Source organism: Macaca nemestrina, chromosome 11, assembly GCF_043159975.1.
Source record: "Macaca nemestrina isolate mMacNem1 chromosome 11, mMacNem.hap1, whole genome shotgun sequence".
Taxonomy (NCBI): domain Eukaryota; kingdom Metazoa; phylum Chordata; class Mammalia; order Primates; family Cercopithecidae; genus Macaca; species Macaca nemestrina.
The window spans coordinates 111,862,294-111,888,541 of record NC_092135.1 but is presented as its reverse complement, the minus strand read 5'-3'; the positions used below and the strand labels follow the sequence as shown (position 1 = coordinate 111,888,541).

The following is a 26,248-nucleotide window of genomic DNA, read 5'->3' as shown; positions in this document are numbered from 1 at the left end:
CATCATCTGGGAGTCAAGCACACTTCCAGACAACAGAGCAATAAAAATAGAAATCACTACCAAAAAGATCTCTTAAAACTATACAACTACATGGAAATTTAAAAACTTGCACCACAATAACTCCTGGGCAGACACTGAAATTGAGGCAAAATAAAAAAAATTGAAATTAATTAAAACAGGCAAACAAATACCAAAATCTCTGGGATGTAGCTAACGCAGTCTGTTAAAGAGGAAAGTTTATATTGCTAAACACCTTGATCAAGAAGTTAGAGAGATCTCAAATTAACAATCTACCTTTGCACCTAAAGGAACTGGATAAAAGAAACAATCAACCACAAAGCTAGCAGAAGAAAAGAAACAATTAAAATTAGAGAAGAACTGGATAATACTGCAAAGCAAAAATACAAAGAAAAGACCAATAAAACCAAAAGTTTGCTCTTTGATAAAATTGGATGAATAGACCACTAGCTAGATTAACAAAAAAAGAAAAGATACAAATAAGTACAATCAGATATAACAAATATGAGATTTCGACTGATCCCACAGAAATACAAAGGATCCTCAGAAAATACTGTGAACAATTATGTGTCACAAATTAGAAAATTTAGAGGAAATATATAACTTACTAGAATCAAATAATCTTCCAAGATTGAACCAGGAACAGATTAAAATCCTGAGTAGGTAAATATCAAAATCTGAAATTGACTACAGAAAAAATAAACAAAAATCCTTGGAGAAGTTGTATTTACAGCTGAATTCTAACAGATATAGAAAGAACAGGTACTATTCCAAAAATTGAGGACCAGGGGCTGCTCCCAACTCATTCCATGAAGCTAGCATTAGCCTAATATGAAAACATGGCAGAGAAACATAACCAAAAAAAGAATCTTCAGGTCAGTATCCCTGATGAACATAGACACAAAAATTCCTAACAAAATACTAGCAAACTGAATCCATCAGTATATCAAAACATTAACAAATCATGAGGTAGTAGGCTTTATTCCTGCAATGCAAGGCTGATTCAACAAATATATCAATAAATTGCACAAAAATGTGCAAATCAATAAATATAATTTAACACATAAACAGAATTAAAACAAAAATCACATGATCATCTTAATGGATTCATAAAAAGCTTTTGATAAAACCCAACATCCCTTTATAATAAAAACGCTCAGAAGACTAGGCATCAAAGGAACATACCTCAAAATAATGCATCATCTATGATGAACCAACAGCCAGCCTCATACTGAACAGACAAAAAATGGATCCATTCCCCTTGAAAACTGGAACATGACAAGTATGCCTATGCTCATCACTCCTATTCAACATAGTACCGAAAACAGGCAGGAGAAAGAAATAAAAGGCATCTGATATAGTTAGGCTTTGGGTCCCCACCCAAATCACATCTTAAATTGTAATCCCCATAATTCCCATGTGTCAAGGAAGAGATCAGGTAAAGATAAGTGAATCATGGGGGCAGTTTCTCCCATGCTGTTCTTGGGATAGTGAGTTCTCACGAGAGATCTGATGGTTTTATAAGGGGCTGTTCCCCCTGCCTTGGCACTTCTCCTTCCTGTCACCTTGTGAAAAATGTGCCTTGTTCCCCACTTTGCCTTCTGCCATGATTGTAAGTTTCCTGAGGCCTCTCCAGCCATGCTGAACTGTGAGTCAATTAAATCTCTTTCCTTTATAAATTACCCAGTCTTGGGCAGTTCTTTATAGCAGTATAAAAACAGACAAACATAGCATCTGAATAGGAAAAGAAGAAATCAAAGTATCTCTCTTCACTGACTATATGATCCTACACATAGGAAAATCTAAAGATGCCAAAAGGCTGCTAGAACTGATAAAACAATTTAGTAAGGTTTCAGCATGCAAAATCAATATATAAAAATCAGTAGCATTCCTATACACCAATAATGTGCAAGCTGAGAGTCAAATCAGGAACACAATCTCATTTACAATAGCCACAAAGAAAATGAAATACTTAGGAAACTACAGCTAACCAAGGAGATGAGAGATCTCTACAAAGAGAACTACAAAACAATGCTGAAACAAATCACAGACAACACAAAATAATATTCCATGCTCATGGATTGGAAGAATCAATATCATTAAAATGACCATACTGACCAAAGCGAGTTACAGATTCAATGCCATTCCTATCAAACTACCAACACCATTCTTCACAGAATTAGAAAAAATCCATTCAAAATTTCATATGGAACCAAAAAAGAGCCTTCATAGGTCATTCAAACAAGGAAGAACAAAGCCTGAAGCATCACAATATCTGACTTCAAACTATACTGTACAGCTACAGTAACCAAATGGCATGGCACTGCTACAAAAACAGAGACAAAGACTAATGCATCAAAATAGAGAACCCAGAAATAAAGTCATACACCTACTGCCATATTTTTTCAGCTTCAACAAAGCTGAAAAAATATGTGATGGGGAAAGGATTCTCTATGTAATAAATGGTGCTGCAATAGCTGGATACTTATATGCACAAGAATGAAACTGGACCCTTACCTTTCATCATATACAAAAATTTACTCAAAATGTGTTAAAGAATTAAATGTTAATATTAAGACCTCAAACTATAAAAATCATAGAAGAATACCTAGGAAATACCATTCTTGACATCAGCTTTGGCAAATAACTTTTGGTTCAGTTGCCAAAAACAATTGCAATAAAAACAGAAATTGACAAGTGAGACCTAATTGAACTAAAGATCTCCACAGCAAAAGAAACTATCAACAGGGTAAACAGACAATCTACTGAAATGGGAGAAAATATTCTCAAACAATGCATCTGGCAAAAGTTTAATATACAGAATCTATAAGGAACAAATCAACAAGCAAATAACAGGTAACCCCATTAAAAAGTGGGCAAAGGCCATGAACAGACACTTCTCAAAAGAGGACATACAAGCAACCAATACACATGAAAAAATGCTCATCATCGCTAATCATCAGAGAAATACAAATTAAAACTACAATTAAATACCATTTCATACCATTCAGAACGGCTATTACTAAAAGTAAAAAATATAACAGATGTTGCAAGGTTGTGGAGAAAAGGGAATGCTTATACACTGTGGGAATATCAATTAGTTCAGCCACTGTGGAAATCAGTTTGGAGATTTCTCAAAAACTTAAAACAGAGCTACCGTAAGACCTAGGTATCTTATTACTGGATATATACCCAAAGGATAAAAGATCATTATACCAAAAGGACAGATGCACTCATATGTTCATTGCTGCACTTTTCACAATAGCAAAGAAAAAGAATCAACCTAGATGCCCATCAATGTTGGATTGGATAAACAAAACATGGTAAACACACACTATGGAATGCTACACAGCCATATAAAGGAATGAAATCATGTTCTTTGCAACCATATGCATGAAGCTGGAGGTCATACTCCAAAGTGAACCAATGCAAGAAAGGAAAACCAAATACCACATGTTCTCACTTATAAGTGGGGGCTAAAGATTGAGCACACATTGCTATAAAAATGGGAACAATAGACATGACAGACTACAAGGAGGGGGAGGGAGGGAAAAGGTCATGGTTTGAAAAACAACATATTCTGTACTATACTCACTACCTGGTTACAATATACCCATGCAATAAACTTGGACATGTACTCCCTATGTCTAAAATAAAAGCCGAAATTATAGATAACATGGACAAATGGAAAACCATCTCATGCTCATGAATTAGAAGAATTAACATCATCAAAATGACTATACTGTCCAAAGCAATCTACAGTTTAAATGCTATCTCTATCAAAATACTAATGTCATTTTTCACAGAATTGACAAAAACAATCCTAAAATTCATAGAGAATCAAAAAAGAGCTCAAATAGACAAAGCAATCCTAAGCAAAAAGAACAAATTTGGAGGCATCACATTACCTGACCTCAAATTATACCACAAAGCTACAGCAACCAAAACAGCATTGTACTGGTATCAAAATGTAAACATAGACTAACAGAACAGAGAACCCAGAAATTAAATTACATATCCACATCCATCTGATCTTTGACAAAGTTGTTGTCAAAAACATGCACTGGGGAAAGGGCACCCTTTACAAAAATGGTGCTGGGAAAACTGGATTGCTATATGCAGAAGAATAAAGCTGGACCCCTATCTCCCACCATACACAAAAATCAACTTAAGATGGACTAAGAATTTAAATGTAACACTTGAAACTATTAAAATAATGAAAACAGAAAAATTCTTCTGGACAGTGATTTAGGCAAAGAATTGATGACTAAGAGCTCAAAAGCACAAGCAACAAAAACAGAACTAGACAAATAGACTTAATTAAACTGAAAAGCTTCTGCACAGAAACATAAATAATCAACAGAGTGTACAGGCAACCTGTAGGATGGGAGAAAATATTTGCAAACTGTGCATCTGACAGGGTAATGATATCCAGAATTTACAAGAAACTCAAACAACTCCACAATAACAAAAATTCCCAATAGCCCCATTAAAAAGTGGGCAAAGAAAATGAATAGATATTTTCCAAAAGAAGTCAGACAAGTGACCAAAAAGCATACTGACAAACACAAGTTAAAAGCACAATGAAAAAACACCTTAAACTAGTTAGAAAGTCTGTTATTTAAATGTCAAAAAATAAATGTTGGCAATGATAAGGAGGAAAAGAAATGCTTATACACTATTGGTGGGAATGTAAATTAGTACAACCTCTTTGGAAAACAATATAATGATTTCTCAAAGAACTAAAAACAGAGCTACTATTCAATCCAGCAATCTTACTACTAAGTATCTGCCCAAATGAAAAGAAATTATTATATCAATAATATAAACAAATGAGAAGGTAGAGAGAATTCAAAATGAAGAAAGAACACAAGTAGAAAGTCAAAAAAAGATGAACAGGAAGAAGTATTCTGAATCCATTCTATCAGCTACTTTGGCAAAGACAAAGTACTTGTGTTGGAGAGAAGAGGGAATGACAAGGTCAGAAATTTGATCTGGGTCAATCTATGGAGGTTCATGAATGATACACTATTATTTTTTTCTTTCCATAAATAACAGATAGTGACAGTGTGTTTGTGGAATGTAACATGATAAAAGCCATGTTTTAAGATCACAAATCAGTCAGGCCTGGACAATATGGACTTGAGAGAGGCACACAGAAAATAAGGCAGTTTGTGTCATAATCCATAAATGAGATGAGGCTCTAAAATGGCAATTAGACCATTAGTCAGATGACAATATTTTTTCAGTGCCATAAGGTGTTGGAAATACATAAGTGGACATCACGGTATCCTCACCCTCTCCCTAAGTTCACAATCCAATAGAGAACACAGGCATTCATAAAAAAATGCCTTATGTGGATAGGAGTGGTGGCACATGCCTGTAATCCCAGAATTTGGTGAGGCTGAGGCAGCAGGATCACTTGAACTCAATAGTTTGGGACTAGCCTGCACAATATAGTGAGATCTCATCTCTACAAAACAATGATTTTTTAATTAGCTAGGCATGGTAGTATGTGACTGTGGTCCCAGCTTTTTGGGGAGCTGAGGTGGAAGAATCACTTGAGGTTGGGAGGTTGAGGCTGTGGTGAGCCAAGATTGCACCACCACACTCCTGACTACACAACAAAGTGAGACCTTGTCTCAAAAATGAAAACAAACAAAAAACATGTATGATAATTCTTATAAAGACATATAAACAGAAACACTTATCTGGGAAATTATCTTAAATAATAATTTAAGGGTTGGGGAAAGATATCCTTAATAAATGGATTTGAAAGCTCAACCCTGAAGATAGATTAAAAAGGACGAAGAAAATAAGAGTTTGGGGTACATTTCAAGCAAAAAAGTACATGTTAAAGGCACTGAGGTGCAAGATCAAAATCAAGGTCACTTTTCCAGAATCTTCTATGATGTCCAAGCATCTCTGATGAGCAAAATAGTTGAAAAGACTTAACTATATAGCTAAGCAGATAACTCTTTGGCAGAATTACCTTGCTAAGCATGTTTTCTCTTCTATAAAAATTACATCATGCATTTTAACATTGTTGAAGACAAAAATAAATAATTTGTGTAAAGGAGACTTGTAAAATCTCTTTAAAGTCTGTCATCAATTCAGTGACAAAGGACATGATACATGAGCGAGAACCCTAATACTGAAATTATGGAAAGAAAGAAAAGTATATGATGCAGAAATGAGTTCTAGATGTGGAGTTATGACAAGAAACAAGGCCAGCCAATAGCCATAACAAAGATCAGATTTGTATGAGAAAGAGCCACTTAGCTTGAGAAGGGGAAGGATGGAGGGGAAAAGTAAACATTTTAATCAAATCCAATACTTTCTTATTGATTTCTCTTGTCCAGACTTACTTTGTAGAATACTTATAATGCTTTTGACATTGAGATATTTGGCCAAAGCTATTGGATTAGTCAAAGTAAAAGCTCAGCTACTGGTGTAATCTCTTGTATTTCATTTATATGTGACTTATTCCTTCTCCATAAGAAGGCTCTTTTTATTGATAAAATAAATAAAATTGAGAATCCCAAAGGGAACTTGATGTCCACTACACAAAATAGGTTTGCAACGTGTAAGTAGCAGTCAAGATAAGAATTCAACTACATGAAGATTCTGAGTTTCTTTTTCTTTTTCTTTTTTTTTTTTTTTGTTCAAAGTTAATAATACTAGTCAGATTTTCTGTCCCCTTGTGTGTTAGTCAATTAGCTATTCGCGAAGTTTCAAATAACTAAAAGCTATGTTCCTACATTTCAAATGAAGGTTTTGTCATTTAAAAATTTTAATGTCATTTACTGCCATTAAGTCTGCACCTGCTTACAGTTGGAAACTTTCACACAATGTCAAATCTGCAATGCTTTTTACAGTAAACTCTCTACTGGGGAAATTGGTATTTTTCTATTTTCTTCATCAAAGTTAGGACAATTGTCAAACATATTTTGGCAACTCTTTTAGCTGCTGTGTTTAATATACTCAGTAAGATTTTGGATCAGGCTGAGATATCACAGCTTCCCAAATGTTTCAAAATAATGTTCTGGTTAATATTTAATGTAACTACAGTAGGACTTATTGAGTCTTGCATCAATCAAAGACATCAAATACATGAAGGAAAATGAATTTACAGCCATAATAAAATAAAATTAGAAAATTACCAATGAATACACACCAGATCATTTTTATTTAGTGTCAAAAATGATGGATAGAGAATAAACTAAGTTACAGGTCTTGGTTCTTACACATTTGGTTTTAGTCTGGCATCTGTATTTAGTATCCAGACCCTGAAAATGTTAATACTCAGAGGATCTCAATTCCTCGGAGTCTTGTCCCTTTTGTGTTAAATATAAGACCCAAAATAGTCAAATTAAAGTTTTAATTTTAAATCATTGTGAGAACAAGAATTAGTTGACTCTTTAATTCACTACAACCTACTCCTATGAAGCTTCTGAACATATTCAATAAAAACCTTTCTAGTTGACAAACACAACAGACACATTCATTTAATAGTTTATGTCTTGATTCTGTTGACCTTGCCATTTAGTCCTCTTTCATGTAGCCCTTTTCTTGTGGCTTCTTCAGACCCATTCTGTTTGGACTCATCTGTTGCTTCCTGGAACCTCTTTGATGGACTCTAAACTTAACTCTTCTGCTCACTTCACAGATTTTTTCAATGAGTTCATCCATTCTATTTAAACCCCCCCTCCAACTGTAGAGTTCCCACATAATTTATCACTAAAATTGGGACACTTTTTAGAGTAACAAGGGGGTGATTCAAAGTGGGAGGATCCCATGACTCCAGGAGTTCGAGACCAGTCTGAGCAATATAGTGAGATCCTGTCTCTAAAAAAAAAAAAAAAAAAAAAAAAAAAATTAGCTAGATATGGTAACATGTGCCTATAGTTTCAGGTCCTATGGAGAGTAAAGCAGGAAAATTGCTTAAGCCCAGGAGTTCTAGGCTATGATGCACCACGGCACTCCAACCTGGGCAACAGAGCAAGATTCTCTCAATTAAAAAAAAAAAAATTCTGTAAGGATGACAGGAATAAACTGGGACTTTTCCAGGCAAACCTAGATGTATGGTCACCCCATGCATATAAATGATAGAATTCAAAAATGGTCCTAATTCTCCACTTCTTCCTGCATCCAAGCCCTTAACCCTGTAGCTTTATAGTTCCCACACTCCCTCCCTCTGAGCTTTGGCCAATGGAATGAGGAGGAAGTGATGTTGCGCCAATTCCAAGCCTAGTCCTCAAGAGAATGTGCACACTTCCACTTGTTTTCTTGCATAGCTGAACTTGATTGAGCTTGCACCTGAGCCTCTCTGTGAAAACATAACTCAGTCCAGCCTGTGGGAGAGATGTGAGAAGCTTGTAAAAGTGGAAACATGAAAGATGTCAGAGGCTATCTGGCTGATGCCAGCAGAAGCTGAACCATCCAGCTAATGTGGCCCAAAAACAAATCCATAAAGGAGCCCAGCTGAGACCAGATCTTCCTAAATAAGCCCATTCTACACTGTTGACCTACAGAATCATGAATTAAAGAAATAATTCTTGTGGTAACTAAAAATTTGGGGGTGGTTATGCAACATTATTGTGACAGTAGATAATTCATACACAAACCCTAATCTCTTTTCTAAGATTCAGATTCATGTATCTTTACCTAGATGTTCCATAGGCATTTCAAACTCAATAAACCCAATACAAATTTCCACAAATCTATTTCTTTACCTGTATTCCTTATCTCAGGAGTCAAGGCTTTCAAGTTAAAAATTTATGACCATATTAAATTCTCGTTCTTTTCCAATTACTATTTGAGTGCTATTCTTATTGAGTCTATCTCTTACACATCTCTATATGCCATTGTTTCCTTCTATCACAGCTGATCGGGCCTTAGCTGCACCTTCTCGATGAGGGTTCTAGGAAGAGGAGTAAACTGTAATGTACTGATGCACTCATTGAATGTAATACAATAACTTGATTCCTATACATCTGTAGTTGGAGAACTGAGAAAATGTCACTCAAAAATTTCCCCAGGGTTTAGTTCTGTTGAAGAATCCTGGTTGAAAAGGATTGGTAAGACTTGGTCATATTTCTCCTGGATTAGTGCAATAGTCCTTGTTCAGTTGTTTTGCCTTTTGTCTCATCTTCTTCTAATTAGTCCTCTATAAAAGTTATAATTTGCTTCAGCCTTTGTCATTGTTTATTATCTGTAGGTTAATTGCCTTTGAGAGAAAGTGTGTCATCTCCAACAAGGGTGATATTAGTCTCAAAACAATGGTATGTTTAAAATGATACTAATACCTTGTTTATGTGACTATGTATCAGTAATTTTATGTGAGTATGATAACTTGCTGTTGTCATGTCACTGTCTTTATAAAGGCTATTGATCACTCTGTGATAGACTGCTGAGTATCTGATATAACCTCTGAAGAGAGTTGAAACTAAATAGAATAGCCATCCATGGGCCAGTTTACCCATATGGACATGGCCCTAATTCGCATTTACATCAAAACCCATTGTAGATCCAGAATGGGAACTGCTGACAAGAGGGCTTGATGTCTTTCCCGGTGTTACTCTCAGTTAGAAGGCCTCGAGATATATGATTGGGCCTTTCTCAAGTGAGAACTATGAGCTTTACTGATATTTGTGGAGCTACAACATTTTCTAAAAACTGCAGAAACTTGCCAAGATTTCCTCTGTAATTTATTCAGGCCATCAATCAGCAACGTTGGGTCATACAAGTTAATATCTCCTTACAGCTTAGATACAGTTGAATGATTCTTGGTTTAACTAGAAGCAAAATGTTAGTTCCTCATGACATTTAACAGTTCCTGAAGTCATTATTTTGACAGCAACTATTTCACCCAAGAAACTTCTTGCCTACATAAATAGTTTTAGGAAAAATTTGCTTACATAAAAATTCAAGAGTGAAAATGACCTTAAAGGTCAATTTTAATCATCTATTTAAAAAAGTATGGATGTCTGAGTAAGATGACAACATGGAACCAGGCTGCTAACTTCTACCCAGTGTTCATAAGAATGATCAAGAAAACATAGAAACCAAGGAACAACGAGCTCTAAGCCTGGAAACTAGTAAATTTGTCATCAAATGTCCAAGATTTCAAGGTATATCTACTAAATATACTGCAGACCAAATTGGTTGCAGTGTAATGCAAAAATGTCTAGTTTTTAGCTTCTCTGCCTATAAAGAACAGCAGCATTAAGAAGTCCCTAAACAAAGAGCCTGGAAAATCCACCTAATACCTTCTTAGAAAAGAGGAATTTATGGAGCCAGTTGTCATAATATACAGAAGATCACGGCAGCAAGGGGTGTTTTCTGGAAAAAGTAGATAAAACACAAACAGAATACCCAGTGGGAGCTCCCTCTAGATTTGAGTGAAAAGCCTGAAGGGTCATAGGACCTCAAATGCAGGCTGACTTCTGGGTAAAGGACTAACACAGGCAGAAACTTCATGAAGCCTTAAGGCTTCTTTCAGCAAGGGGCAGTTACAATAAATGGAAAGCCAACACATTTAGAACAGTTTCCAATTGAGTTAATTCTTCTTTCCCCACCTGTCTCCCACTAACCCCCAACAAACCATAAGACCTTTGAAATGATGCTAAAATCAGAGGAAGAGAGCACTTCTAAATAAAGAAAATAGCTCTCTTTGAAATCTATTCAGTAACGTGAAAGGAGAAAAAAATTAGAAAACTGCCTAATCATGTTTCTAAAAGTATCAAGACAACTTAGCACCAAAAACCTTAGCACTTATGAAGTTAGAACAGGTTGTAGCGATATAGGAAAAATCTGAGATTAGATAGGATAATACAGTGGGGTATATGGATATTTATAAATATGGGGTATAGGATAAGAGGTATTCAGGGAAGGCACTGAGAACTATAAATAACTTCCATATATGTTGAATATATGTTTTGTTAAGTTGAATGTTATCAGTTACATGTGTTCAAATATTTTCTGCTAATTTGATAAGCACTACCTGGGATGCCCCAATCCAGCAATGTTTTATAAGAGTAAGGCCATGGGCAGCTTCTTGGGTTGGTCAGATAAGGATGGAGTCCCAGTTTCCTCAATATGCAGCAAGAGCTAGCTAAAAAACACAAGGAAGCTCCGGATGGCTGCATCAAGAATGTCCCTTCCAAGCTGCCTCATCCTTGTATCCCAAGTTGAAAAAAAAAAAAAAATGTGGAAGTGAAATACTACATCCTATGAAGTCTGTCAAGTAGGAATCTATAATCTAAATATATTATGTATGTGGAAACTGAATATTTGCCTGCCATTCAGTAAGTCAGATTGGAGCCAAATCTTTATGTCTGATAAAAACAGTAAGACTCCATGCAACGACAGCTTTATGGAAGTGAAATAAGCTATTTTCATGTGGTCTCAATTAGAGCTTTTTGAGGGTGGGTCCCAACACTGGCAGTGACAAGTAGCAGCCATGGATGTGAACTGGGGATATAGAAAAACAAGAGGGTAGCTGAGGCTGCTTCCTGACCCTCCAGGGGAAAATGAACTACAACCTCCAGCTGGGTTCCATGTGTGGTGCTTAATTGTTTACAGATAATTGAAAGACCCATAACGTCAGTGTAGTAATAGAAAACATAATTATCAAATTAAAATTGGCAAGGAAGCAATAAACATAAGTTTTTTTTTTTTACAAATGTTAATTACTACAGTAAAAAATCATTTTTTAACTTCATCCCTAGCTGAGAGAAGGGAAAAGAGATGAATTAGATGAGGTTGATAAAAATAGATGATAAATTTGAGAAATCTAATATATGTTAAGAGAAATATTAGAAAGAGAAAACAAAAAGATTACTCCAAAAAATTAATTATAAAAATAATATGAACAAAATTACCTTGAAGATTCTGAAATGAGATTCAACATTTTTATTCAAAATGAGAAAACTTGTGTTTATAAGAATCATTGAATTAAGAAACACCATGGATCTATGCTTGATGAGAAGCCAATAATTATCAAGAAGTGAATAAACTAAAAGGACTTGAAAATTTAAAAAAAATCTCAGTATAAAAACATTGGCAGTAAGTACTATTACCAACTAACCAGAGAGTTGTTTAAACATCCAATGTCCTTATAAATCTTGATAAAAAAAGATAAAACAATAAAAAAGAAATTTATTTTGATCCTACAGCTCATGCAATTAATGAAAAGAAAAATAATTATATTCCTGCTCTACAGTCACAATAAAATTAACTGATTTAACATGAAATTTTAAAAAATGGAATAGAACAGGAAAAATAAATGGTGAAATACACATTTTTTCATAAATTAGGGCAAAGACATTAATATAAAATGATTGGTAGCTAATACCGCATAAACTTCTGAAAAGATGTGCTATCAAACAATAACAAAAACAAGCAATTAGTAAACCAAGAAAAACTCTGTAAGCAATTTTTTATAAAATAAGCCCAGAAAATCATCACATTTGACATAATATAATATGGTTATATTTAACAAATAAAGAGTTCTTATAAATAGCATTTTTTTAAAAGTAAAAAAGGCAAGTACGCTATTTACAAAAGAGAAATGCAAATCGCTAATATACAAGAAAAGATTGGTTTCATTAATAACTGCAGTTTTAAATGTCAGTAGCATACTCATTCATCCATTAATCAATTAATGAACATTTGGATTATTTCCACCTTTTAACTATCATGAATAATGTTACTATTATAATGCATTTGTATACAAGTTTTTGCATGGACATATGCTCTTGATTCACTTGCATATATAGCTAGGTGTGGAAATGCTGGATCCTTGGTTGACCAAATGTTTACCATTTTGAGAAAGTAATACTTTTCCAAAGTAGCTGCAGCATTTTACTATCCTATCAGAAATGCTGAGGGTTCTGAATTCTCCATGTCTTTTCTAACACTTATCTGTTTGTTTTTTATAGTCATATGAATGGCTATAAAGTGATATATCACTGTGTTTTCTATTTGTATTCCTCCTAATAAATAATGATTTTGAGTGTCCTACATGTGTTTATTGACTTGCGGTATAAACATATCCATCAGGTGTTTATTGGCTTGTTGTATAGCTTATTTATAGAAATGTCTATTCAAATGCTTTAATCATTTTTAAACTGTTTTCTTTTATACTGTTGTACTGTAAAAGTTGTTTTTATATTCTTGATACAAGTCCTTTATCAGACACATGATTGACAAATAATTTCTCCCACTATATGGATTGTCTTTTTACTTTCTTGATGTTGTCTTCTGAAGTGTAAAAATTTTTAATTTGATGAAGTTATTTCTTTTGTCATTGGTGTTTTGGAATCATATCTAAAACATTCCTCAATTCAAGGTCACAAAGATTTATGTTTGTTCTCTTCTAAGAGTTTTATAGTGTTCATTGTTTAAGTCTAGAATACATTTTGTGTTAATTTGTGTGTACGATGTGAAGCAAGGAATCAATTTAATTCTTTTGTATGTAGATATCCAGTTGTCCCACACAATTTGTTGACACAACTATCTTTTTCCCACTGAACTATCTTGGCACCCCTGTTGAAAATCAGGCAACTCAAAGTAATGGTTTATTTCTCAACTTTCAGTTCTATTTTGTTGATCTATATGTCTATCGCATGCCAGTACTACACCTGTCCTGATTACCATAGCTTTGTATAATAGTAAGTTGTAAAACTTCATTCTTCTTGATAAGATTGTTTTACCTAATCTGGGAATCTTCTGTTTCTCTGCGGATTTTAGGATCAGTTTGGCTATTGGTATTTTGTCTATTGATTGAATTAAATTTTTAGATCAGTATTGCTATCTTAGCAATACAGTCTTGCAAATTCATGAACATGAGATATCTTTCCATTTTGTGAGGTTTTCTTTAATTTCTTTTAACATCGTTATATAGTTTATAGGGTATAAGTTGTGGTAGGCTGAGTTAAATAGCCCTCTCCCCAACAAATATTCCCCAGAACCTGTAAATGTTATCTTACATGGCCATAGGGACTTTGCAGGTATGGTTAAATTAATGATCTTGAGATTTAGAGATTATCTTGAATGACTAGGTAATGTAATCTCAAGAGTTCTTATAAGGGAGACTGGAGATGAAAGAGACAAAAAGCAATGTGATAATAGAAGCGCAGAGACAGAGAGAAAAAAACTGGAAGATGCTACACAGCTGACTTTGAAGTTAAGAGGCCATAAGTCAAAGAATGCAGAGAGCCTCCCAAATCCAGAAAAGATAAGGAAATTAATATATTACTGGGGTTTCCAGAAAGACCACAATACCATTTTTACATTATTTTAAGCCTAGCAAGACCTATTTCTGACTTTTTACCTCTAGAACTATTGGATAATAAATTTATGTTATTTTAAGCTACTATCTTTGTGGTAATATGGAGGAGTAGCAATAAAAAACTAATAAAGACCCAAAATACACTAAGCAAAAAGTGACAGAATTAATGGAAAAAATATACAATTCAAAAATAACATTAGGGGATTTCAATACCCATTTTAAATAATGGTTACAATAATTAGGCAGAAAAGCAATGAAGAAATATAAGATTTAACAACATAAATCAACTAGACCTAGCAGACATGTATAGAACATTCCATACAAAAAAAGTAGAAAAGATGTTATTTCATGGGCACACAGAACATTCTTTAGGATAATATGTTAGTATGTGAAACAAGTCTCAGTAGATACAAAAGGATTAAATTATACAAAATAGTCTCTTTCATCACAATGGAATTAAAACAGAAATCAATTAGAAGAAAACTTGAAAAATTCACACATACAGTCATGTGCCATATAATGTCATTGCAGTCAATGACAGACTGCATATATGATGTGGTTTCATAAGATTATAATGGAGCTGAAAAATTCCTATGGCCTAGTGACATGGTAGCCTTCATAATGCCATATGGCTACACATTACTCGTGTGATGTTATTGTAAACAAATCTACTGCACTGCTAGTTGTTTAAAGGTATATTACATATTATTATGCATAGTACATAATTCTTAATTATAATAAATGACTATGTTACTGGTTTATGTATTTACTATACTATGCTATTTATCATTATTTTACAGTGTACTTCTACTTATTAAAAAAACAAAGTTAACTGTAAAACAGCCTCAGGCATGTCCTTCAGGAGATATTCCAGAAGAAGGCATTATTATCATAGGAGACGATAGTTCTACGTGTATTTTTGCCCCTGAAGACAGACCTTCCAGTGGGACAAAATGTGGAAGTGGACCAAAGTGATATTGATGATCCTGACCCTGTGGAGACCTAGGCTAATGTGTGTGTCTTTGTGTTTAACAAAATGTTTGAAAATTAAAAGAGAAAAGTTTATAGAAAAAGGACATAAAAATATTTTTTGTACAGCTGTACAGTGTTTCAAAGTAAGCGTTAACAAAATAATCAAAATTTTAAAAAGTAAATAGTTTATAAAGTAAAAAGTTACATAAGCTAAGGTTGATTTATTATCAAAAAACGATTTAAAAACAAATTTAGTATAGCTTAAGTGTACAGTGTTTATAGTCTACAGTGGTGTACAGTAATGTCCTAGGCCTTCTCATTCACTCACCACTCACTCACTGACTCACCCAGAGCAGCTTCCATTCCTGCAAGCTCCATTCATGGTAAATGCCCTATATAGGTATACCACTTTTTATCTTTTATACTGTATTTTTACTATATCTTTCTGTGTTTATATATAAAAATATTGTTATATTACAATTGTATATGGTATTCAGTACAGTAACTATATAAGTTTGTTATATAGGAGCAATAGCAATATGCTATAGTCTGTATAGTCTATGGTATATAGCCTAGATGAGCAGTAGGCTATACCATCTAGGTTTGTGTAAGTACACTCTCCAAAGTTTGCATAATGATGAAATTGCCTAATGATGCATTTATCAAATGTATCCTCACCATTAAGCAGCACATGATACATATATGGACATGGAACAGCACACTTTAAAATAGCCATTAGGCCAAAAAAGAAATTATAAGAAAAATCAGAAAATACTCTGATATGAATGAAAACAAAAACACAACATATGAAAACTTATAGGATAATTCTAGCATTGCTTGAAAGAAAATCCACAGATGTAAATGGTACATTTAAAAAGAATAAATATCTCAAATAATAACCAAACCTTCTATCTTAAGCAAGTAGAGAAAGAAAACTAAATCCAAATTAAGCAGAAGAGAGAAAATAATATTGAATACAAATAAATAAAATAGAGAATTAAAAAATATATAGAAAATTCAACAATAAAAGTTGATTTTTTGAAAAGAGTAACAAAATTGACTTTAGCTCTACTGAGCAACTAAAAATAGAGAGGACTCAAATTATTCAAATCAAGAATGATATAAAGGCATCATTACCAGATTTACAGAATTATAAAGGATTTATAAGGGAAATTGTGAACAACGTGGCAACAAATATGACAAAAAAAAATGGTAGCAAATTAGATAACCTAGATAGAGTAGACAAATACTTATTCTTGAATCAGTAATCAAAACTTTTCCACAAAGGGAAGCCCAAGACCAGATGGCTTCACTGATGAATTTTGCCAAATATTTAAGAATTAACACTACTACTTCACAAATTCTTCCAAAAAATAGAACAGGAGGAAACACTGCCTGACTTATTCTGCGAGGCCAGTATTGCTCTAATACCAAAACCAGACAGAGGCATCACAAACAAAGAAAACTACATACTCTTGTCTCTTATTAATATAGATAAAAATGTCATCAAGAAAATACCAACATATCAAATCCAGCAACTTATATAAATGACTGTATATCATAAGCAACTAGCATTTATTTCAGGAATGCAAGTTTGGTTCAACATACAAAAATCAATGTAATAGGCCACGTTGACAGAATAAAAGATAAAAACCAAATGATCATTTCAACAGATGCAGAAGTACCATTTAACAAAATCCAACATCCTCTCATGATCAACATATTTGACCAGAAATAGAAGTAAATTTCTTCAACCTAATAAAAGCATCTACAAAAATCCCACAGTTAACATCATACTTAATGGTGAAAGACTGATCATGTTTTACCTAAAATCAAAAATAAGACAAGCATGTCTTCATTTATCACTTCTATTCAACATTGTACTGGAGGTTCGAGCCAGAACAATTTGGTAAGGAATAAACAATCGAAGGTATCTAGATTAGAAAGGAAAAAGTAAAATGATCTCTCTTCACAAATGATACAATCTTATATAGAGAGAAGTCTAAAATATATACTAAAATGTTTTCAATTAATAAATGAACTCATCAAAGTTGTATGTTGACACAAGGTTAGGATATAAAACTTAACTATAGTTGTGGAAGAATAGTGTATTTGTTTTCTTTTTGTGCTGTAACAAATGACTGTAAACTTAGTGGCATAACATAACATGAAGTTACTATCTTACAGTTCTGGAGGCCATAAGGACAAAATAAGTTTGACTGGGTTGAAGTCAAGGTGTTATAAGAGTTGGTTCTCTCTGGTCTCTCTAGGGGAGAATCCCTTTTTCATGTCATACCACTCTTACTCTGACCATTCTATTCTACCTTCATCTTCCACACTTAAGGAAACTTTGTGATTACAATGGGTTAACCTGGATAATCAAATATAATCTCCTTATTTTAAAGTCAGCTGATTACAGATTTCCATCACACCGGCAACTTTAATGCCACTTTGTCGTATAACATGACATATCCATAAGTTTTGTTCTTTGTCCTGCTCCTTTTTATGTTTTCAATTTTTTGACATTGTTTAAAACCTGACATTTTAAATAATTTGAAATTTCTGGAAATCAGGTTTTCTTCTCTCTAAGGTTTGTTGTTACTGCTGTTTGCTGTGTGTGTGTATGTGTGTGTGTGTGTGTGTGTGTGAATTTCCTGAGGTAATTCAGTAAAGTCTGTATTCCATGTTTGGTGTAGCCACAGAATTTTCTTCTAGATTAGCTTAATAGCCAAATAATGATTGGTCAACTGGTGATTAAATGCTTTGAACCAGTAAGTCATCCAATCTTTGGCAAGTGTCTCTTTGTGCATGTTAGGACACATCTTTAACAATCTTGAAGTTTACAACTTAGCCTTAGCCTTTACCTCCTGCTTGTGCAAGTCGTTGAGGTCAACCAGATGCAAGAGATTAAACCCTTCTCACATCTTTCCTATGCATGTGCACAGCCCTCCACTTGCATGTATGTGCCCTTCCATATTCTTAGAAATATGTCAGTGTGCTTCAGATACCCTTTGGACATTTCACTTTCCACCTTTTCTATCTAGGACTGGAGAATGTTAAAACATAAAAGAGTTCACTCTTCTTAGTAATATTCAGCAATTTTTCTTGAATAAATGCTCCTCGGGTTGATGCAAGCTTTTGGTTAATTTCCTGTGTTCCGAAAAAGTGGATTTTAACATTCCCTCCTCTCCGCCCATATTCTCTCTGCTTTTATGAAGGAGTGTATTTTTGAATGTCCTTACCCTGCCATTTTGGAAGTGCTTCTATTATTGGGTTTTGACTGAAATTTATTCTTGGTGTAATATTATTTATAGAAGATTTTGTATTTTAGGGTTTTATGTCCAATGCAGGACTAATACTAGGTTGTAGGTTCTTCTGATAAAGGGATTTCAGAAAAAATGAATGGTACGTGTATGTGTGTGTGTATGTGTATATTTGTGAGTATATCCCTAAAATTACATAATACCTAGTGGGAGAATGAAATAAATTGGTCACATTTCTGGTCTAGCACCTTCAATTCTGTTTATTCTAATTCAACAAATATTTCTCATTCTCTATAGTGTTTCAGTTGACCTTCTGTGCCCCAGGGATACAAAGATGGGTAAGATATAGACCTTGCCTTAAAGAGCTTATAGCATTCCTAAGGGTTTTTTAAAAATTATTTTCTTTCTAGAAAAAAAGAGGCCAATAGAGTTAGAGGCAATACTAGTTTCACAACAAACCAGACCGAGGTTAGAATCTTACTTCTGTCAAAGAATAGCAACAACCATAATAATGCTATTTTTACCAAATGCTTATTCTGAGATCAGAACTGTGCTGAATGCTTTATATATATTTTCTCGTGGAACATTCATGAAAACCTTTTGATGTATGTTATCATCCTTTACAAATGAGCAACTGAGGCGCTGGGAGTTTAAATAAAATAACAAAGCAAGTACTCTGCCACACCCATACTGGAAAATAAGTCTGATTTTAAAAGTCACATCTTGCATAAAAGCAGATTCTGCCACTTGGTGGAGGAAAGCTCTTGGGCAGTGTCTTGATATTTATATATCTATAATACATAAAATTTCACTTTAGAGGATACTTAATACTATCAGCCCAACCAGACAAACTATCTGGTCTTATACGGCTTAATATAACAAAGATACCTTGATTTGTCTTGGTTATAATCACATTTCAATGGAAAGCAAGCAGTCTTATGCCATTATAAAGCTATGTCATTGTACCATGTGGTTCTGAAGAGAAGGGAAGAGAGCCTGAAGGAGCTAAACTTTGCTCTTCAATGTGCAACAGCTGAAAATGTGACTTTCATTCACATTTCTCTGGCCAGAGATCAGTTATATGGCCTCAATTTAACTATGAATAAAAAGGACACAGAGTATGTAGTATTTCTATAAATTGAGGAAGAGAAAGCAGCATCGTAAATATACAAAGCATTATAATTGCCACGTACAATTGCAACACTTGACATATGGCAGTTGCTGTTTAAAAGGTAACTGATGTCAACATTCAAACAAGGCCTTCCCCAATGCAGATACATCTAAAGGTTATCTCCTTTCCAAATGTCCCTCTTCAACATTAGCTGATCAAATATTAAGCAGGTAACTACTATACGTATGGACCTTATTATAAGGGCATTTGTAAATGTGTATAAATCTAAAATTAACGCTTGCAAGTTTGGTTTTACAATGAAAATGTGGTTTTCATTGAGTTGTGGGACTGTGAGAAATATCTATTTTCTTTTTAACACTTTTCTCTGTGATGATCCTGTGTTACTTTTAGAATTAGACAAAAAAAAAAAAACTACTTAAAGAAGTATACTGTTATTTTTAATGCTTAGCCCCTTCACATAAAGATAACTACATTAAGAACAGAAGCATAATATATACCTCTGCAAAGAATATAAAGTTGAATATTATTACTTAACAGGGACATGTCAAAATTGTCTTAATAAAAGTCTATTACATTTTCCAGATTATGAAACAGCTACTTCTGCAGCTCAGGAAGAAAGAAGACATCATAATCTTTAGAGAGATAATATATCAATATCTGTATTCTTAAAAATAATTTGAAATTTGTACTCTTAACTTTTAGCTTATACCAAATAAAAAGTTTTCCGTGTGTATATATGTATACACATACACACACACACACACACACACACACACACATACATATATATATATATTTTTTGAGACGACCTTTCACTCTTGTTGCCTAGACTGGAGTGCAATGGTGCGATCTTGACTCACTGCAACCTCCGCCTCCTGGGTTCAAGTGATTCTCCTGTCTCAGCCTCCTGAGTAGTTGGGATTATAGGTGCCGGCCACTACGCCCGGCTAATTTTTGATATTTTTAGTGGAGATGAGGTTTCAGCATGTTGGCCAGGCTGGTCTTGAAATCCTGACCTCAGGTGATCCACCCGCCTTGGCCTCCCAAAGTGTTGGGATTACAGGTGTGAGCCACCGTGCCCAGTCCCATGTATATATATTTTTTAAAAATCTAAATAATGTACTTGTCAAGGGATTTTCATACTATGGTTTTAGGCACTACATAAATATGTGAATAGGTAGCTTGTACAGTGAAGAGAGAATATGAGGTATTTTGGAGAGGTCCATTTATTCACAATTCATAAATCAGCTCCTAAGGATAGAAGTTCTGTTTAACAGGATGCTGTCAGCTCTATTTCTGACTCAAGCAGGGAACTCAGGATAAAACGTGGCACTGTGAAATTGTTTAAACCACTAATCCAACTGCTTTCGCTTAGCGAGATATGTGGGGAATTACATGCTGTTTCACATAGTAAGCTGTGGTCATACAGAAGAAAATGCAACTCCAAGCGTTGGTGAACTGGACATTACTCTTATGAAGCAGTCCTCTGGTAGGTAAAGACCAACTAATAAATTATTAAGTAATGTAACATGAGTTTTACTGATCTAACATTATTAACCTGAATATTGATTATGTAACTCTGTGTTTTTGTTGGCCAAAGCTGGTCTAAATGGGCCAAAAATAGAACATGCCTGTGGATAAGGAAGTTCAACCACTGGATTTTTTATATTGTGCAAAAAACAAATCAAAAAGATGATTTTAAAATGGAATTCTGTTGATGTTTCTGGCCAAATTTGTTTTCCTTCTAAAACGTAATCTAAAATCTTAAAAAAATATGAAACATGCAGAATTATTTCTCATTTTTATTAAAAAAATAGGATGAGTTTGGCACAATTTTAAAGAAATATTTACATTTTATGAGCTGAGAACAGCTAGATAACATACATTTTGAAGTAAATGAATTTGGTTTTCAGTTTATAACTATCTTCATCATTTACTGGGGATGAATTTTAGACACAATTTTACCAACTAATATCGATGGTTGCATATCATTTTTCCAACAGGATTTTGTATAATCCAGAAACAAAATTGCTTCTTCCCTTCGTAGCCCATTGTGTGGCTGCCAGTTTTATAACAATGTTTGAGCTATCTTTTTAAGTTCTAAAATTTGTATCAATGAAAAATATGATGATAGCTAACACTTATTGAGCATATGTGTGCCTAGCAATCATATTTGTGTTTTTCAGATATTATAACATTAGTCTTCACAATCAAACTACAAAGTAGACATCATTATCCTTTCTATTTCACAGAAGAGAAACCTGAAAAGACTAGCAACGGTGAAGCTAGCATTCTAAAACGGGCCACCCGTATGACCTCTACCTTGCACTGGGGTATGTTTATGTTCCCACTTTTTGGCAATGTACGTTTTCTTCTTTCAGTAGTGCAAAGATTGCGCTAATGCACAGTCCCTGCATTGTTCCATTCATTTATCATTTTCAATGATTGATGAATCACTTTCAACAGCTACCAACACTTCCATCAGTCTACCAAGTAAATGCAAAGGGTGCTTTATCTTCCCGATATATAACCTCCATCTAGTGGTAAATATGTAATAATGACGAGTTACACAGTAATGAAAGTTATCCATGTCCTTCTTTAAAAAGATCTGGATAGACAAGTCCTACTGAGGAAATTAAAATCTTAGATATAAACAGAACCAATTCCACTGTAAACAATAGATAGAAATAATCGGTTATGTGTCTAGTATTATTTTGAGGAAATGCAGTGTTTTGAAGACTTGCACATTTTTAAATGTCTTCTGTTTGTATAGTCTGCATTATATTTGTATAAAACTTACAGGATTTCCACATTCATTTTTTGAGTTACAAATATGTAAGATGGTGTTAGTGTTGCAACAAAAAGTAGTCATTATTATTAAGGGGAAAAAAAAGAAAATATGTAGTCAACATTTAAAGAGAGTAAACACCAACTGGAGAAGTAATTAAGCTTCCATAGACAGATATTAGCTTGGACTCTTGCTCCTGTTTTGACTTTGGAGATTATCTACATTTTTACCTGTTTGGTTTTATGTTCCCCTCTTGAGCTATTTCCTGTAAGCACCATTCTGCTTTTCACTCATTAAGCTTCATGATATCTAGGTTTGACATTCACCTAGTAGATCTTATTAATAGTTTTTAGCTGTTCCAAAATCTATTCCCCTAATCAATTCCAACACATGGAACCTAACAATGTATGCAAACATATGTGTATTGACAGGTATAGTTGCTAGATTTATGCCACTTTTTAAAGTAAGCTTCAATATCTATTAGTATAATTTATTATATGATGTCCTCATAGTCAGTTCATTTATGTATTTCATGTTTTCCAAGTACAAATCTTACTTGGTCATTGTATATTGCTCTTTTTAAACATACAGCTGAATTTCATTTTCTGTATCATTTTTTAAAGTTTTGCATTCATAATAGTGAAATGGGTCTCGGGTTACCATGTGAGTACTATATCTGTTAGGTTTAAAATTATGCTTATGCTCTATTTTTAAAACCAGTAATGAATTTCTCTTTTATTTTTTTCTGTCCTTGGGCTAGATAATGAACCTAAAAATTACCTGTTTTATTCTAACACTCTTTTTTCTTTATTTTTTTTTGTTTGTTTGTTTTGGTAAGTTTCTAAAATCTCACTCATAAAACTGCTAAAGATGGGCAAGCAAGGTAAAACTTTAAAACTCAGTTTCTTCAACTGTTTTTAATCTAGTCCAGGTTTTTCTTCCATCTTGATTTAGTATTGATAATGTTTACTCTCATAGAGATTTATTATTTCCTAAAAAATTGAAGTGCATATATATTCTAGTTTCTGTATATCCAGTACTAACTCCTTCCAAGTTGCTATTTATATTAATGTTTCCTCACTTATTAACATATTTTCAGCAGTTTTCCGGGATATCTAATGTATTGTAGCTTCTTCATTATTTTTCCCCTTGAGGACAGAAAACTTCTGAAATTACATATATATGTGCATGTATATATGTCTATTATTTGTATGTATATGGATATTTAATTTATATATAACTGTTTATATATTATATATATAAGTTCAGAAGTTTTCATCGATATATAACATATACATAAATATATATCTATTCTAATTTATTAATTTCTAATTTTCATTGATTTTTCTTTTGCTTTTTGTATTTCATTGTTTTTTTCAATTTGAATTCATAATCCGCTTATTTTCTTTTTTTCTTATTTAATGATAAAGAATTTAAAGCTATGAATTTTACTCTGAATACAGCTTTGGATACATCTCATAAATTTGGTAAGTGTTGTAGTTGTAATGTTTACCAACTATGTAATGAAAGTTTATAGTTCCTCTTCGACTCAGTATTCATTTACATGTGTCTTAATAATTTGTGATTACTCTCATTAATGGTTATTAACTTCATTTCACCTTTTATCATTGAATCTTGGTCATAAATTATGGGTTGTATAATTTATACTATGAGGAATTTATGCTAGATTTTGGGTAAAGAATTTATGCCTTTTTGAAAATTAAACCATAAATGAACTAAAAAATTTATATTCTCTCCTTGTACAGAGGTAAATATATACTATTAACTATATTTACTATCATATTAATTCTCCTAATTCCACTATAATTTTGTTTACTTGACAGATTAAAAGTTGAAAGAGGTACCTTGAAGTCTTTCTGATCATTATATTTTTTTACTATCATCTTGTTTTATGAGATTTTTTGTTTTATATATTTCGACATCATATTAGCTGGATTCTCAAGTGTCAGTTATCCCCTCAATTCATTTTTTTAACCTGTCACTCTTCTTTTGCCTGATATGAGTATTACTATGCCTGTTGTATTTATTATTAGGCACTTGAGATGTCGGCTATGATATGAGAAATAGGACAAAGAAGAATGATTGATGTCAGTCAAGGTGAACCACAATCATGTCAAAGATTAATTGACCTCCAAACAAAATGTGAATATGTCATCATTGCAGAAGAGACAGTGCCTGACAGTGTCAGCTACCATTGTAGTCAGGAATGCATCCAGCTGGAAGTTAGAGAAAACATTCAACTAGAAGCAACTGAAATTAAAAATAAAGGAAATGCGAAAAACAAAGGAAAGGAAAAAAAGAAAAAGTTTATGTTTCTTGTGTGAAGTGTATAGGAGGAAAATAAAAGTTAGTATATACTGTGTCCACACTAGGGTTCCAAGAAAGCAGAATCAACCAGAGCCCAGAGCTGGACTCTGAAGACTATAATTATATTCACTGAAGATTCAACTACAGATTAGAGTAAAATATTTAAGTCAAACTTATTTTAGGTTTGATTTTTAAATTATAGACAAAGTATACCATCAGTTAGGAAATATATTATCTTCAGTAATTAACTATCTTTTCTTACTGACCAAATTACATAAACCAAACCAAAAATCAAATATTACAAATTTAAATTCTAGGAAACATAAATTTCAACAACTTTAAATCCATCAACATTATCTGTAGGTACATATATTTTTTTTCATATTTATATGCTATTTAGTGTTGGTTTGCATACAAGGATTATAAAATGTTTGTGGTCTGAGATGTAAACACTTTCAGAATGTGTCTCATCACAAATAAACCAAAATAGACCTTGTTGTTGTTTTTAATAATTTTTTTTTATTAATTCTACAAAAAGAACATTTGCTATTCAATATTTCTCATTTAAAAACACTTATGGTTATGTTTATTTTCTCCCCTTATATTTGTCTCATGCACTGAAAAAAAGCAAACAGTATAGCAGTATTTTACTACAATTCTGCCGTAAGAAATTGCTAAATGTAAATTCATATTATAAGTGAATAATGATGTATCTCACCTCATATTAATTTCAGTAATTGAATGGGAAAGAGGAAGATCTATTAAAAGGACCATTGCTGGTCAAACACTAATGAGAAAATCTCTGAGTCACTGGCTGTCATGGTAACAGGGCATTATCAAAATCTGATTAGTATGCCCAGTAGCTACATAAGCGATAAGCAATACTTCTAATTGTATTGTCGCTGCCTGAAACATGGGTTTTATGTTCCTAAGAGGTGAGAGGGTGGCAAGGCTCTGTTTAATTTACATACTGGATATGGAATACACTGCCTGTTCATAAATTAGGGTCAAACATCTAGTACTAAAGATAAATTATACTTTGGAAAGATATTCAGAAGTTAAAAACAAACTTAGTTTACTCTTGTCATTAACTTACAAATTTCTAAATTTAAGTAAAAATGTTCTATCTAATTTCATAGACATTCATAGCAAAGATAAAAGAAAAATTGATTTTAAAAAGGAGTTGAGTGAAAACATGAAAATAAATCATAAGAAATCTTCCCAAGAACAAAATTTCCAAATAGAATGGTTTAGAAAAGCACAAAGAACTATGGGTTACCAAAAGTAGTCAGGCCAGAGAGTTTTAGAAAGAAGCAGATCCAAGAAGAATGATGAACAGAAAACAAGATTGGCGGTAGGAAGGGGCCACAAGGAACTATGGACAGTTTTCTATCTGTGTCTTTAAGAATGTTCTCCCTTCTGTGTCCTTGGTCTTTTAGGTATAAATGAAT

The 26,248-nt window shown here is 33.3% G+C and overlaps 1 protein-coding gene and 1 long non-coding RNA gene across 5 annotated transcripts in view; one reads left to right on the top strand and one right to left on the bottom strand.

Annotated features, from left to right (window-relative positions):
• LOC105481157 (sperm associated antigen 16) overlaps positions 1 to 26,248 on the bottom strand; it is a 1,164,883-nt gene that overhangs the window by 553,980 nt on the left and 584,655 nt on the right. The gene's annotated exons all lie outside the window — the stretch shown is intronic.
• LOC139357209 (uncharacterized) lies at positions 21,084 to 24,609 on the top strand. Its single transcript, XR_011610014.1, has 4 exons — positions 21,084 to 21,170; positions 21,934 to 22,014; positions 23,900 to 23,956; positions 24,524 to 24,609. It is a non-coding gene; the product is annotated as an uncharacterized lncRNA (long non-coding RNA).